The sequence below is a fragment of the Engystomops pustulosus genome, chromosome 1 (genome assembly GCF_040894005.1).
Source record: "Engystomops pustulosus chromosome 1, aEngPut4.maternal, whole genome shotgun sequence".
Lineage (NCBI taxonomy): Eukaryota > Metazoa > Chordata > Amphibia > Anura > Leptodactylidae > Engystomops > Engystomops pustulosus.
The window spans coordinates 124,663,587-124,680,050 of NC_092411.1; positions in this window are offsets into that span (position 1 = coordinate 124,663,587).

The window sequence follows — 16,464 nt, forward strand, 5'->3', positions numbered from 1 at the left end:
CAAGAACGGCAATCAATCTCGTGGTCAAAGTCCAGGCTCAGGGTCAAGGCAGGCGGCAGAGATGCAACGTCAGGGTTCAATCCGAGGTCAGCAACAGGAGGTCCAAGCAGGGGGTACGGGAACACAGAACAGCAGCACGGAGGAACACAGGTATACGGAAACACAGAGGAGCTCAGGTAACACAGGAACACGGAGGGACACAGGAACGCAGGAGACACAGGAACGCAGGAGACTCAGGAACGCAGGCTAATCGCAGTAAAGCTTTCTCTCAGGCTGTGAGGCACAAAGATCCGGCAGGGCTTGCAGGAAGAGGCAGGCTTACATAGATTTGCAATATGGCCAGCGCCAATTAATGGCGCGCTGGCCCTTTAAATCTTGAGAAGGAGCCGCGCGCGCGCCCTAGCAGTCGAAGACGCACGTGGACCGCGGAGGGAAGCGAGCCGGGCCAGGTGAGACGCGCTGGCGGCGCGCTGGCGGAGGCTGGGCAGCACGGGTGAGCCTGCGACCCGCGATATGGGTCGCGGGACCACCCGTGACAGTCACTTTTTTAGTTTTTTGATTTGATGTGTATTTTTTGAGATTTTTAAATTTTTTTACCCATTTTTATTTTTGGTGATTACAGAGCCATCTGTCGATAAAAATTACTTGAATTATAGATTGAATAAATGTAATTTTTCCTGGAGAATCCGAATCTAACATTTTAAAATTATTCCCTTTTCTACCCCCAGGGGGTCGAAGTGGATAGACTTTTTAAAAAACTTTTACACATATAATTTCTGATATTTTCTTATGTGATATTTTGCAAGATTGCAACGTCCTGACCTTTTGCACAAACAAAACAATAGCACTTCTTCTACCAAGTAGACAAAAGACTCCATCCATAGCTGTCTGGTACATATAGAAACAAAAATTGGACCAGCACAACACAAAGAACGTCACAAAAGTGCTTGTGCCAAAAACTGCAACAAACACAAGGACAGGGCTGGTTAACGCATTTCGACAATAGCCGTCTTCATCATCACATACCTGACCTTGCAATGCACTCGCCTTATAAGAGCTACAGCTGTGTGTGACGGGGGAGGAATTTTGCTCCCTCACACCCACATCACATGATCGGGAACACACACCCAAGCATCACATGACCGGGAACACTCCCCTGATATCACGTAACCAGGAATGCGATCCGGAGCATCATATATATGGTAAACCGAGATCTGTTACAGACGATAATTAAAATACACAACATATGTAAAATTACATTACTGTTACTAAGAACGTTTCACAGCAATTGCATTGGTCATTAAAAGTGCATAGAGGGATCATATTGAAAAACAAATATATATGCATAATCAAAACAGGACAGTATATGAAAACAACAGATTTCATGTAATTCCAATATGTATACATTGTTTTATATCTTAAAATGCCTATAATTGAAGTCTCAATAAGAGAAATGCATATTTAGATGAGAGAAGGAAAGAGGGAAGGAAAAGAAGAAGATGGGGACATGATGAAGAGACATGATACAACATGAAAAAATGCCCAATGAATAAACCCCGAAAAAAACGGGCTAAAATCTACTTGGAGCACATGGTGGAATATGTGTGTTTGCATGAAAATAACCTCACATGTGGTTAACCCCTTAACGCTGAAGCCACTTTTCACCTTCCTGACACGGACCATTTTTTAAAATCTGACATGTGTCTATTTAAATGGTTATAACTTTGGAACGCTTTAACATATCCAGTTGATTTTGAGATTGTTTTTTCGTGACACATTGTACTTCATGCTGGTTGAGAAATTTAATAAATATATTTAGTATTTATTTATGAAATAAATGGAAATTTGGCAAAAATTTTGAAAAAAACAATGTTTTCCAAATTCAAAATTTTCTACTTTTTGGAAAGTTGGTCATATCACTAAAATAACTTGATAACTAACATTTTCCATATGTCTGCTTTAACTTGGCATCATTTTTCAAACATCTTTTCCTTTATTTTGGATGTTAGGAGGCTTATAACTTTAGGTGCAATTTTTCAGATTTTCACGAAAATCATCAAAACCTACTTTTGGAGGGTCAATTTAGTTAGAAGTGACTTTATAAGGCCCACATGACAGGAAACCCCCACAAATGACACCATTTTAGAAACTACACCCCTCAAAATATTCAAAACAACCTTTGGGAATTTTGTTAACCCTTTGAGCGTTTCATGAGCGTGAAAGATAAATGAAAGTGAAATTAGAGAAATGTAATTTTATCTTACTATAGATTCATTGAACACTAAAATTTGCACCTTCACAATGGGTTAAAAAGGAAAATGCATTTTACAATGTTGAGGGCAATTCCTCTTGAGTATGCCAATACCCATTTTGTCACTGTACCCTGCTGTACGGGCACAGGGGGGCACTTGGAATGGAAAGATCGTTGTTTCGTTTTTGCAGGGTAAATATGGCTGAAAAAGTTTACATGTGTCAGGATGCATTTGGAGAGCCATAGTGGTACCAAAACAGAGGAAAGCCCCAACATGAGACACCATTTTGGAAAGTACACCCCTTGGAGAGTTTAGCAACGTGTAATTTGTGTATTTTCCCCAACAGGTGTTTGATTCAATTAGGCCCCAAAAGGGAAAAAAGGTGAAAATTTTCTCAAAAAAGTCACTCTTACCCCAAATTTTTGTAAGCCACAAGGGATAAAAGATGAAACAACCCCATAAATGTGTAAAACTATTTCTCCTAAGCACAGAACTGCACCACTTTTGCATATAAAGTGTTGTATGGGTGCAAAGTAGGGCTCAGAAGGGAAAGAGGGGCTTTGGCCTTTTAGAAGCCAAATTTGACAATCATCCTTTACATGTGTCAGGATGCATTTGGAGAGCCCTAGTGGTACCAAAACAGAGGGGAACCCCAACAAATGTCACCATTTTGGAAAGTTCACCCTTTGGAGAATTCAGAAAGGTGTAATATGTGTATTTACCCCTACAGGTGTTTGCTTCAATTAGGTCCCTAAAAGGAAAAAGGTGAACATTTTCCCCAAAAAGTCACTTTTACGGCTAATTTTTGTATCCCATAAGGCATTAAAGATGAAACAACCCCAAAAAATGTGTACTAGCATTTCTCCCGAGTATAAAATTGCCCCACACATGCAAATAAAATGTTGTATGGGTACGCAGTGAAGCTCAGAAGGGAAAGAGGGGCGTTGGCCTTTTAGAAGCCAAATTTGACAGACATCCTTTACATATGTCAGGATGCATTTAGAGAGCCGTAGTGGTACCAAAACAGAGGGGAACCCCAACAAGTATCACCATTTTGGAAAGCACACCCCTTAGAGAATTTAGCAAGGTGTAATATGTGTATTTGTCCATAAAGGTGTTTGATTTAATTAGGACTTAAATAGATAAAAGGTGAACATTTTCTTATAAAGGTCATTTTACTCCTAATTTTATATAGCCACAAGGGATAAAAAAAATGTAATAACCCCTCAAAATGTGTGAACCTATTTCTCTCGAGTGTAGAAGTACCCCATATGTGTATATAAAATGTTGTATGGGCGCACAGTAAAAGGAAAGGGGAATGTTTGCCTTTTAGAAGCCAAATTTGACAGAAATGTTTGACATGCATTTGGAGAACCCTAGTGGTATAAAACAGATAAGAATCCGAAAAGTGACCCTAATCTTTGAATGCGCACCCCTTAGAGAATTTTGCAATGTGTAATATATGTATTTGCCCCTACAGGTGAATGATCCAATTAGGCCCGAATCATTAAAAAGGTGAAAATTTTCCTATAAATGTCACTTTACCCCTAATTTATGTAAGCCACAAGGGATAATATATTAAATAACCCCAAAAAAGGTGTAAAACTATTTCTCCCGAGTGTAGAAGTACCCCACATGTGCATATAAAATGCATTATGGGCGCACAGTAGAGGAAAAGAGGAATGTTTGTCTTTTAGAGGCCAAATTTGCAAGAAATCCTTCACATGTGTCAGGATACATTTGGAGAGACGTAGTGGTACCAAAACAGAGGAAAACCCAAAAAGTGACCCTATGTACACCCTATGTGACCCTATGTGACCCTATGTTGAATGTACACCCCTTGGGGAATATAGCAAGGTGTAATATGTGGTGTAGTGTAATACACGTGGTGAAATGAGCATTTTGAACATATAGGTGGTTTCCAAATATGATGTGCAATGGAGTCCAAGATGGAAATTTCAATTATTTCTGGAAAGTTCAGTGCCCGTTATGTGGCGCCCCTTATGAAATAATGGAGGGGTATAGGGAGCAACGGGACATAACAGTTGTTATAATTATTCATTTTACCGAAATTAATTCACAATAGGTTGGGCGTGAATTGTGAATGTCTAGTGTATAAGGAGGTAGAATATACCAGGGGACCAACTAAACTTTTGTCACTCTGGAGTTGTCGCAGGTCTCTTAGTAGTATGTAGTGTCCATCCTAACTTCTCTTTTGGAACAGACTCTTTATTGAGTCCTACCATTAGAAGCAGCAGAATTCACCGGGAAAATGCTGTCCTTGCAAAACACAGGAACATCTAAACCAGAGGTACTGGGGCCCCGTCCTTCTTGTCCCAATATTAGTTTCCTAATATCTTCCTCTTAAAAACGGAGAAATGATACGGCAGGACCTGCACATTGGAACAGCTCGTAAGAGTTGTACACCATAATCTGTACAATGTACACTGCCAGCACTTTTGTACCATATCTTGGTTTTTCGTAGGGAAATTATTGCCAAGTGTTGCTCTTATTCACCCTAGCGATGCCCATTGTGACGAATATTGCTGCTTTTGACTGGACCATATCGACCAGCAAATAGCGGCAAACATGGACAGAGGGGGGCAACAAAACTGACGTCATAAGTAAATTCGCTGCTATCGGCTCGTCTGAATTGATGAGCCAGTAGCAGCGATAATAAACTGGGTGTGTGTGGGGGGGACGTAACCCTTCTGGTCCATGGGGCAGGATGGATGGCTGTCAGGAACAGCCGCCGTCTTACCCCGATCAGTGAACAGCCGCCGTCTTACCCCGATCAGTGAACAGCCGCCGTCTTACCCTGACCGGTGTTGGAAAGTCACTACCCGCCGCACCGTTCTATAACAACGCTCGTTGGGAATAGGCTATACAATCTTTATTTATTTTTTAAGCAATTTAGACAAATAAGGGCTTATTTTTTGCGAGACGAGATGCACTGTAAAAAAAACCTTAATTTTAGTGGGTTTTTAGCTTATTGAAGAAATTTTATTAACTTTTACGTGTGGAGGAAAATAAAATCATCAATTCTTGTTTTGGATTTTTAGCATTTTTTTGGGGGGTTGTTCACTGTAGCATAACAATAATATATTATCTTTATTCTACGGATCACTACGATTACGGTGACAGCTCATTTATATAGTTTTATTTATATTTGTCCAATTTTATTGAAGGAAAACTAGAATAGAAAAAATTGCATTTGTTTTAGTATTGCCATTTTTACAGTGGCATAATTATAGTATTTTTTGGTTTACGGAGCTGGTTGTAAGCTTATTTTTTGCGTGACAAGTTGCTCTTTTTATCGGTATCATTTTGGTGCTTGTAACTTTTTCGGATCACTTTTTAGAACATTTTTTGTAAAGCAATTTGATAAAAAGTTTTAATTTTTGGCAAGTTTTTGGGGTTTTTTTTTACCACCTTCACCGAGCGGGTCCAATTATGATTAGGATTTATTGTACAGATTGTTATGGACGCGGCGATACCAAATAAGTGGTTTTTTTTCGTGATTTAGTGTTTTTTATACTTTATTACTTGTGTAAAGGGAAATGTGGTGTTTGGGGGGACTTTCACTTTCTTTTATTATTTATTTTTACTGTAAAAAACCTTTATTTATTTTTCCTTTTTTTACAGTTAATGACATCTAAGCTTGAACACGTGATCTTCTGATCACTTGTTCAAGCTTTTTTACAGGTTACACAGTGCAATACAGATGTATTGCACTGTGTAATGTAAGACACTGAGCATGCTGCTCAGGCACGGACCCGGCACGGACCCGGCACCGAGAGGAGGATCGCGCAGCCCCGGGCACCGGCAGTCCCGGGGGTTCGATCGGAGCAGCGGACCCCCCCGGTAAGCGACGCGGGGGGGGTCCGATTCGCATTTAAATAACTTTAAATGCCTCTAACACACCACGGTGAGCGCGACCGCGGCGTGTTAGGGGTTAACACCCGCGATCGGAGAAATCTCCAATCGCGGGTGTCAGCTATAACAGGAGCCGGGGCCAGAAGCTTGACGTAATAGTACTGCATTTTGCGGGAACGCACCTCCCGCGATGCAGTACTATTACGTCAAATGTCGGGAAGGGGTTAAAGATGATATTCTACAAGCCCATACATATCTTCCAATTGTTCAACCAAAAAAATTATATATGTTATATATGCACTTGTATAACCCACATATATCCCAAAACCATCTCCTTGGTCACCTATGTGCACTATGACACAAAAAGGGGGGGGGGTTAAGTAGGATGTTCAATGTAGAAAACTACGTTAATATGTGAGTATAACATCTTGTCTTTTATTCATGTCCTGTGGTGTCCTGCTCTCCATAACAAAAATCCAAAAACCTTCTCTGTTGAGTAATTTTCTCTTAATATTACCACCTTATCGAACGTATAACTTTTTCAAAACCTGTCCATACAAAGTGCCGGGTTGATCTTTTGTGTACTTCTCTAAAATGTTTGGAGGCTGCCGATATACAGACTGCATCATTGGTAATATCCGACATATAAAGACTGATTCTGACTTTGAGAGAACATGTGGTATGTCCAATGTATTGTATGTTGCACTCTTTGCACTTGATCAAATAAATTGTATTATGGGTATCACAATCAAGATAAGATCTGATAGGATAACTCTTATTGGTAGTACACGAGACAACACTTGTTTCAACTTCTAAAAATGAACATGCTCTACACTGTGTGAAACCACATTTAAAGCAGCCTTTGGTATTAAGCCAAGTGTAATTGGGGCTTTGACTGCTAAAGAGGCTCGGTGAAAGGACACTACCTAAAGTAGGAGCTTTTCTAGCCATGCATCTAATGCCATCATCCATGACTTTACAAAGAGTTGAGTCCTGTAACAAGATTGGAGCATATTTTTGAACTATTTTAGTAATGTCCTTAAACTGTCTGCTGTAGGCTGTAGAAAAGACTGTATGAGCTCTAGACTCATGTATTGTAGTATTTTTCTTTCTTCTCATGCTCCTAGTTGTCAACTTTGTCTGGTTCTTATCTAGCAACAAATCATGTTGTTTCATGTTTTTGGTCTTGTCATCAGCTTTTTCTATATTGAATTTATCGTATCCTCTCTGATAAAGTCTATCTTTGAGACTGACCTTTTCTCATAATTGCCATTGTCCGAACAATTTCTTTTGAGTCTCGCCAATTCACTGTATGGTATGTTTTTGATTACATGGAGAGGATGGCAAGAAGATGCCAACAAAGTGGCATTTCTCGCCATCTCCTTTCTATAGGGCATAGTCTTTACCCTGTTACCATCCCCAAACAATGTAACATCCGAAAACGGAATCGAGTCCCCCCCAAACAAAGAAGTGAACTTTCAATTCAAGGGGTTATCATTAAGATAATTAACAAAATCAAAAAAAGAAGACTCAGAATCCCTCCACACCAGGTCGTCTATGTAACGGCCAAACCATACTATAGATGCCCGGTGTTTGTTGGAGGATGAAAAAATGAAAAACTCTTCCCATTGGGACATGTATATATTTGCAAGGGAGGGGAGAACTTTGGCCCCCATTGGGCCCCCCTCCACTTGCAAATAGTACTTCCCATCAAAAAAGAAAAAAATGTTCTGAAGTAGGAACATGGTACCCAGACCTATGTATTCTTTTAATGCAGTACTGAAAGTGCTGTACCTATCAAGATGTCTACGAAAGTAATGAAGGCCCAACTCATGGGGGATAGATGAATACAAAGCTGTTACATCACAAGACGCCCACCTATAGTCTTCATGCCATTCAAAATCCTGACCTTTTTGTTACATCCTGAATTTACAGGGGGTACGGAAAGTATTCAGACCTCTTGAAATTTTTCTCTCTTTGTTTAATTGCAGCCAATAGGTAAGATCAAAAGATCAAAAAGTTGTTTTAATAGCTCATCAATGTACAATCTGCACCCAATATTGACAGAAAAAATCCAACAATCTAAATATTTTTGCTAATTTACTTAACAATAAAAACATACATATCACATAGTCATTCAGACCCTTTGCTCAGTTTTGAGTAGAAGCACCTTTTCAGCTAGTATAATAATAATAATAATTCCTTTATTTATATAGTGCACACAGATTACACAGCGCTGCACAGAACTTGCCAATTCAGTCCCTGTCCCCATGGGGCTCACAATCTAATCAACCTACCAGTATGTTTTGGAGTGTGGGAGGAAACCCATGCAAGCAAGGAGAGAACATACCAACTCTTTGCAGATGTTGACTCTGGGACATGAACCCAGGTCCCCAGCACTGCAAGGCTGGAATGCTAACTACTAAGCCACCATAGTATAGACACAGGGCCAGCATCAGCACCCGGCATACCCGGGCAAGTGCCGGGGCCCATAGCTTCCTGTATATTTTATAAATGTAGTTCGAGGCAATTTTTTTTTGTCCCAGTGACAATTAGAGTTTCAAAATGTTTTGCTGTAATGGGACCAAGGATTATCAATAAATCTTCATTACAGACACCTCACAGCTGATCATTGCAGTCTGGGACTATAGTAAAGCATTCAGAGAGCTTCACCAGAGGTCACAGTGGGCAGAGGGGTCCGTCTTTAACTAGAGGTCGTCTGTAAGTCAGGTGTCCTTAAGTAGGGGATCACCTGTATATTCACTGCAAAGGGGCCCGCTAAGGCTCTGTTGCCCAGGGGCCTACCAAATCCTGGGCCAGCCCTGTATAGACATAAGTTTTCTTTTAAGTTTTTCACACCTGGATTTGGGGATCCTCTGCCATTCTTCCTTGCAGATCCTCTCCAGTTCCTTTAAGTAGGATAGTGAGTGTTGGTGGACAGCTATTTTCAAGTCTCTCCAGAGATGCTCAATTGAGTTAAGCTGTAGAAGAAGAGAAAAAACAGGCGCTTCCTGGTGCAGGTAAAACTTAAGGAGATGTTCCTTTTAAATACAGTAGTGTGCTCACCTTGATGGGTTGTGCTTGCAGGCACAACGCTGTGTCAGAGTATAAAGGGTGCTGCCTAGTCCTCACCGGCAGTAAGGGTCTCCGGTACTTTGAAGGATATAGATGATCCAAGGGGAAGAAGATTGGGATTCCACTTTCTCCAGACCGTTGGATGTAGAAAAAAACGGACTTTCTTCTGGCGCAACCCAATTTAGGTTTAAAGCATCCGTGATGCCGTTTATTATACAAAAGGTCGATGTTTAAAACATTAGAATAAAAGGGAATAAAAGACAACGCGTTTCGCGTCCTCACTGGACGCTTCTTCAGGTCTAAATGATGTTGTAAGGGTTATGAGTTCTTATAAGTATGTCTAAGAGGAAGTGATGTCATAGGACTAAATGACATAACCAATCAATTGATGCGTCTCTCAACAGTAAACCATGTCAATATTTAAAAACAATAATTCATCATATAATACAAGTAAATAAACAAATAACACATTGCATGCATACAACCACAATATTATGTATCTTAAATGTATCGAATTTGCGAGTGTATCAAGTGGAGACAGAGATATAGGTGGACCCGGAAGTGCCGGATCATGAAAGGAGAAGATGGGTGCAACGCAAAATACCGGGATAAAATGAGCACAGTGACACGCAAGGTAGCGATCAAAAGATTTGCGTTCTTCAATCATGAGAGATTCGATGGCCGTAATAGAATAGGAAGGTTCTGTTTAGATGGGACGTCACGTAGATAGTGGGGGACCTCAATTATAGGACGATCATGTTAAAGGGAAGGCTGTTTTTATATAACAGCCTCATTCATTTCATTGAGGCCATCTGGACTTAAGGTATGCATTTTGTATATCCAGTAAATTTCTCTTCTACAGAGAGTCTGATATCGATTATGAATATTGTCTGGAACAAAATCAATGGGACTGATTTTCATTAATTTCTCATTTTTTTGATGTTTACATAAAAAATGTTTTGATAGGCCATGTTTAAGAAAACCTTTTTTAATATTACCTCGATGCCCAGTTATACGATCATGAAGTTTTTGTGTTGTCCTGCCTATATATTGTAAACCACAAGGGCATTCAATCATATAGATTACATAACTTGTTTGACATGTCATATCTGTTTTAACCTGAAAACTCTCTTGGGTGGTATTGGATATAAAATAGGTAGCACCATGATTGATATTTGGGCAGCATAGACATAGTTTGTGGCCGCATCTTCTTATCACCGGCACAGTGCTTGCGGTGTTTTTTAACTTTTTATTTTTGTGTTGTTTGATCTGGCTGGGGGCCAAAATGTTTTTTAGAGTGGAGGCTCGTCGGTATGTCATTATTGGCTGGGTGGGAATAATGGTTCTAAGAATCTGGTCTTTTTGTAGGATGTGCCAATGTTTCTTCAATATATTAGATATTTCTCTGAAATTGTCATTGTATCTGGTTATGAAATTTAGTGAGTATTCCTTTTTCCTACTGTCCTTTTTGGCATTAGGGGTAGGCACTGTCGCAGCTAATGGATTTTTTGATAAGCATTCTTGCTGGGTTAGCCCACTTGTTCTCTGGTAAGCTTGTTTTAAAATTCTTAGTGGGTAGCCTTTCTCTATAAATCTTTTTTTCAAGATAGCGGCTTGCTCTCTGAAAACATCAGGATCTGTGCAATTTTTTCTGATTCTCTTATACTGATTATAAGGAATATTATTTTTCCACTTCTCATAGTGGGCACTTTCATAGTTCAGATAGCTATTTGTATCTACCTTTTTAAAGAATGTGGAGGTGGAAATCGAATTATTCTTGTTATGCAGTGTGAGGTCCAAAAAGGTAATCGAGGTTTCTTGATGTTCTGCGGAGAAAGATATTCCCCAACTGTTAGAATTAAGATATTCAGTGAATGATTTTACATCATCTGAAGTACCTGTCCAAATTATAAACAGATCGTCAATGTAACGCCGGTAATAGTAAATATACTGTTTGAAGGGGTGATCCGATAGAAGATATTGGGTTTCAAAATTGCCCATAAACAAATTGGCATATGCAGGTGCTAGTTTCGTCCCCATTGCGGTTCCGCACTTCTGATGGTACAGGGTGGTGTTATACATAAAGTAATTGTTTTCTAGCACTAATGATAGCAATAAGATAAGAAAATTTCTAAAATCCTCTGGAAGGGATTTATCGTTATTTAAAAAATGTTTTACACTATGAATCCCTTTCTCGTGTTGTATATTGGAATACAGTGAAGTCACATCTAATGTGACAAAAGAAAAACTATTTGGCAGATGTAGTTTGCTTATCTCATTAATGAGCTGATCGGAGTCTTTAAGGAAGCTCGGGAGTTGGGTTACATACGGCTGGAGATAGAGGTCGACAAAATGGGAAATATTACTGGTGATGCACCCAATCCCCGATACAATTGGGCGTCCGGGTGGTTTTTTTCTCATTTTTATGGATCTTGGGGAGAAAATAAAAATGAGACATAGATGGAAATGGTATAAAAAGAAAGTTTGCTTCGTTTTTAGAAATGATGCCGGATTTTTCGGCTTGATCTAATATCGTTTTTATATTTTTCTTAAGTGGGGGAATCGGATCGCCTCTCATTATTGTATAATAGTCCTGGTCCGATAAGATATGAAGAGATTCTTCCTCATAATATGAATATGAGAGGATTACCAGACCGCCCCCTTTGTCTGCAGGGCGGAATACTAGGTCCCTATTTGATGAAAGGTTTTTGAGAGCCCGAGTCTCTCTTATTGTAAGATTTCCCCGTGGTCTGCAGGTACCCCTTGTATTTTGTTTTTTACTATTATCTTTTATAAGAGATAGGCACTCCTCCTGGATTAAATCATGGAACATTCTTATGTAGTGCCCTTGGTTGTGTAATGGGTAAAACTTAGATTTGTTCTGAACTTTAACTTCACGTTTATTTTTCTCGGGGGGATCTTGATTTACAAAGTCCGAACTCTCAGAGTTGGTAGGATTTCGATCAGATAGTTTATCTGTAAGCGCAAAGTGTCGCTTAATAGTCAATTTTCTTATAAAGGCATTTATGTCTAAAAATAACTCAAAATCGTTTGGCGTTTGATTCGGACAAAAAGATAAACCTTTCGATAGTAAAGATATCTCATCAGGATTAAGTATATAATTTGTTAGGTTAAAGATTTTTACTGTAGTTTTCTCGGGGACTGTTGGTCCTTTCTTTCCACATTTCTTTCGTCCTCCTCGTGTCCCCCGTTTGGTTTTTTTCTTTTTCTTTGAAAAAAAGACTCAATATTCTTTGTTTTTATTGCTACGGGCAAGGTGGATCTTGTGTTGGTTTGTGTATTCGTGACAGGACTGGATTCTGCACGTTGTGTGTCTATAGGGTTGTAACTAGAACATGGTGGACTTGATGTGCAAGGATGAACACTAATATTTAAATCTAAAATTTCTTCTTGTGAAGTCGTGGATTGGATGTCGTATAAGGGGGGTTTATTTTTTACTAGACGCCCCAAGGTGTTAAGATTGTCTCTGATCTTATTTGGAGTATTACTTGGGGATCTTGGGTCTGAAAGACTATTGATGTCAAGTTTTAACTGGCGTACTGTGTCTGTAAATAATAAATCTCTTTCCTTTCTGGTTAGTGGAGATGGGTCAATTGTTGGTAGGGTATTGGGTTTATCTAAAGGCTGTATCTTATCTGATGGTACTGGACCCTTTGTTACATTTCCAGAGGTATTGGGTTCTAATAATGCATATCTGTTCGGGTGTACGATATTGTCTTTAGGCTCTTGTGTCAATACTGATGTGGTGTGTGTATCTTTTTGGGGTCTAGATCGTATGTTATCTCGTTTCTCTATGGTATTGGAAAAAGTCCTACGTATTCTCTGAGCTTTTGGTGCATCTTTTGTTTTTATATTTATAGGTGATCTAGTTCTGTCAGATTTCCAGGGCTGAGAGGAGGTGTTTTTTATTATTGATGGGTTTGGAACCGAGTTGTTCCGTGTGGTTGTATGCATGCAATGTGTTATTTGTTTATTTACTTGTATTATATGATGAATTATTGTTTTTAAATATGCATTTATTGACATGGTTTACTGTTGAGAGACGCATCAATTGATTGGTTATGTCATTTAGTCCTATGACATCACTTCCTCTTAGACATACTTATAAGAACTCATAACCCTTACAACATCATTTAGACCTGAAGAAGCGTCCAGTGAAGACGCGAAACGCGTTGTCTTTTATCCCCTTTTATTCTAATGTTTTAAACATCGACCTTTTGTATAATAAACGGCATCACGGATGCTTTAAACCTAAATTGGGTTGCGCCAGAAGAAAGTCCGTTTTTTTCTACATCCAACGGTCTGGAGAAAGTGGAATCCCAATCTTCTTCCCCTTGGATCATCTATATCCAATTGAGTTAAGGTCAGGGCTCCAGCTATGATAGTAAAGAATGGTCACAGAGTTGTCTTGAAGCCACTGTTTTGTTATTTTATCTGTGTGCTTAGGGTAATTGTCTTCTTTAAAGGTGAACCTTCAGCCCTGCCTTAGGTCCAGAGCACTCTGGAAGAGGTTTTCATCAAGGATATCTCTGTACTTGGCCGCATTCATCTTTCATTCAATTGCAGCCAGTAATCCTGTCCCTGCAGCTGAAAAATACAGGTTTAGCATGATGCTTACACCACCACATTTCACTGATTGTATTTGGCAGGTGATGAGCAGTGTCTGGTTTTCTTCATACACTGCTTAGAATTACCACTAAAAGGTAAAATCTTCGTCTCTTCAGACCAAAGAATCTTATTTCTCATAGTCTGGAAGTCCTATATGTGTTTTTTGCATATGTCTTGCACTGAGGAAAGGCTTCCATCAGCACACACTGCCTTAAAGCCATGACTGGTACAGGTACATTTACTTCGTGGAACTTTTCCCATATCCTTACTGCATCTCTGAAGCTCAGCCACAGTGATCTCAGGATTCTTCTTTATCTCTCTCACCAAGGCTGTTCTCCAATGGTTGTATAGTTTGGCTGGAGAGCCAGGTCAAGGAAGAGTTGTGGTTGTCCCAAACTTCTTCCATTTAAGGATTACGGAGGCCACTGTGCTCTTAGGAACCTTGAGTGTTGCAGAAATTCTTTTGTAACCTTGGCCTGATCTGTGCCGTGCTACATTTCTGTCTCTGCATTTCTTGGGCAGTTCCTTAGGCATTATGATTCTCATACATTGTGAGGTGTGAGGTCTTATGTAGACAGGTATGTGCCTTTCATAATAAAGTCCAATCAGTTTAATTAAACACAGCTATACTCCAGTGAAAGATTAGAACCAGCTTCAAAAGGAAATGTACAGCATGTGAGTTAAATACAGCAAAGGGTCTGAATACTTATGGCTGTGTGATATTTCAGCTATTCTGGAATATCTACATTTCTGTTTTTTTTCTGTCAATATGGGGTGCAGAGGGTACATTAATGAGGAAAAACAGAACATTCTGATCTTACCAATTGGCAGCAAAAAAACAAATAGTGAAAAATGTGAAGGGGTCTGAATACTTTCCGTAACCACTGTAAATCATAAGCCCAGCTCCAAGGAGCTGAGAGTCTTTTATCTGTGTTTTTCCTCATTTATCTTTTTAGTTATTATAACATGAAAACAAAGTAATCAGTTGAAGCATCAGAATGATCTCTTGCTGCGAGAGCCATTTGAGGTCACTAAACAGACTGTCTATTGCATCCACTTGAATATGTTAGAGTCATCTGTTTATCACATCAACAGGTGCAGCTTACATTAATAATGCACATGGGTAATATTCCACATGTTTAAAGCACAAGTGGGTGCAATAATTATAGTAGCATATGCTTGTTTACGAGCCTCTGCATTTGTGTTAGAAAGTCAATGAACATATGTGTTGTATTGGTGAAGTGTGTGAGCAGTATCCTTATCATTATATATCATTCATTTCTCATCATTAGCATCATCATTGTTGCCCATTCTCAGCAGTAGAAGGAGAATGATGCATATGGCAGACTGAAAACCTGGCTCACAGTGTATGCCATTAGTTGGTTTCATAAGGATGAAAAGTAAGCTGTTGAATATGACACCACATTAGAAATGTATAGTACAGTATCCTATCTTAAATAAAATCTATCATTTGTTTTTATGCATCTTAAAACAAACAGACCTCGAGAATGCAGTAGTTACACTGATACAGACACATATCTTGTTTAATCACTGAGCTGAGTGGTTTTGCTGAAAAAAGAATGATAAAATTATGATAATGAGGCTTTGTTGCTCCTGTGGCTGCTCAGTGCTTCTCCTCTTACCCTAATTATGCACTGCTTCAGAGAATGATGTAATGACGTTTATGATCCTGACAGGCAGAAGCAATCGATCACTGTACAATCGCCAGCTGCTGTGTATGAGTTATCCAGCTCAGGTTGATTAGTAGTGTCTGAACAGTTCAGGAAGCTCTGTGTTTATTTCCCAAGGTTCTAAATTTTATAACTATTTTTTGAGCAACTAATAGGATCAGGGATTAAACAAGATATGTTTCTTCATCAGTATAGCTACAGCATTCTTAAGGTATGTTTGGTTCACAATGCATAAAAACAAATGGTATATTTCCTTTAAATTATAAAAGTTTAGCAATTGAGTTCAGTATACAGTAATCTCACTAATAGGATTATTTACTACGGTACCTAAAGATGTCCATACATGATGGAAATGAACTCTTTGAAACACAATAAACAGTCTTTTTCCACCAACATAACTGGATGATGTGGACCATTTTTGAAATTTGCTATGAGTTTTTCAAACCTTCTAGTATATACACAATGAATATTATATGGGTGTTGTCTGACTTGGGCACTTCTATAAAACAAAGAGCTACACTGTTGCACACAAGAGTGGTGCAGATTAAGTGCACATGTTTTTGTTGCATGGAGGCCAATTTGTTGCACAAAACTAAAAACAAATTGAGGGTATAAACTACACTAGAAAGCCTAACAATTAGAGATGAGCGAACACTAAAATGCTCGGGTACTCGTTATTCGAGACGAACTTTTCCCGATGCTCGAGTGCTCGTCTCGAATAACGAACCCCATTGAAGTCAATGGGAGACTCGAGCATTTTTCAAGGGGACCAAGGCTCTGCACAGGGAAGCTTGGCCAAACACCTGGGAACCTCAGAAAAGGATGGAAACACCACGGAAATGGACAGGAAACAGCAGGGGCAGCATGCATGGATGCCTCTGAGGCTGCTTAATCGCACCATTATGCCGAAATTATGGGCAACAGCATGGCCATGACAGAGT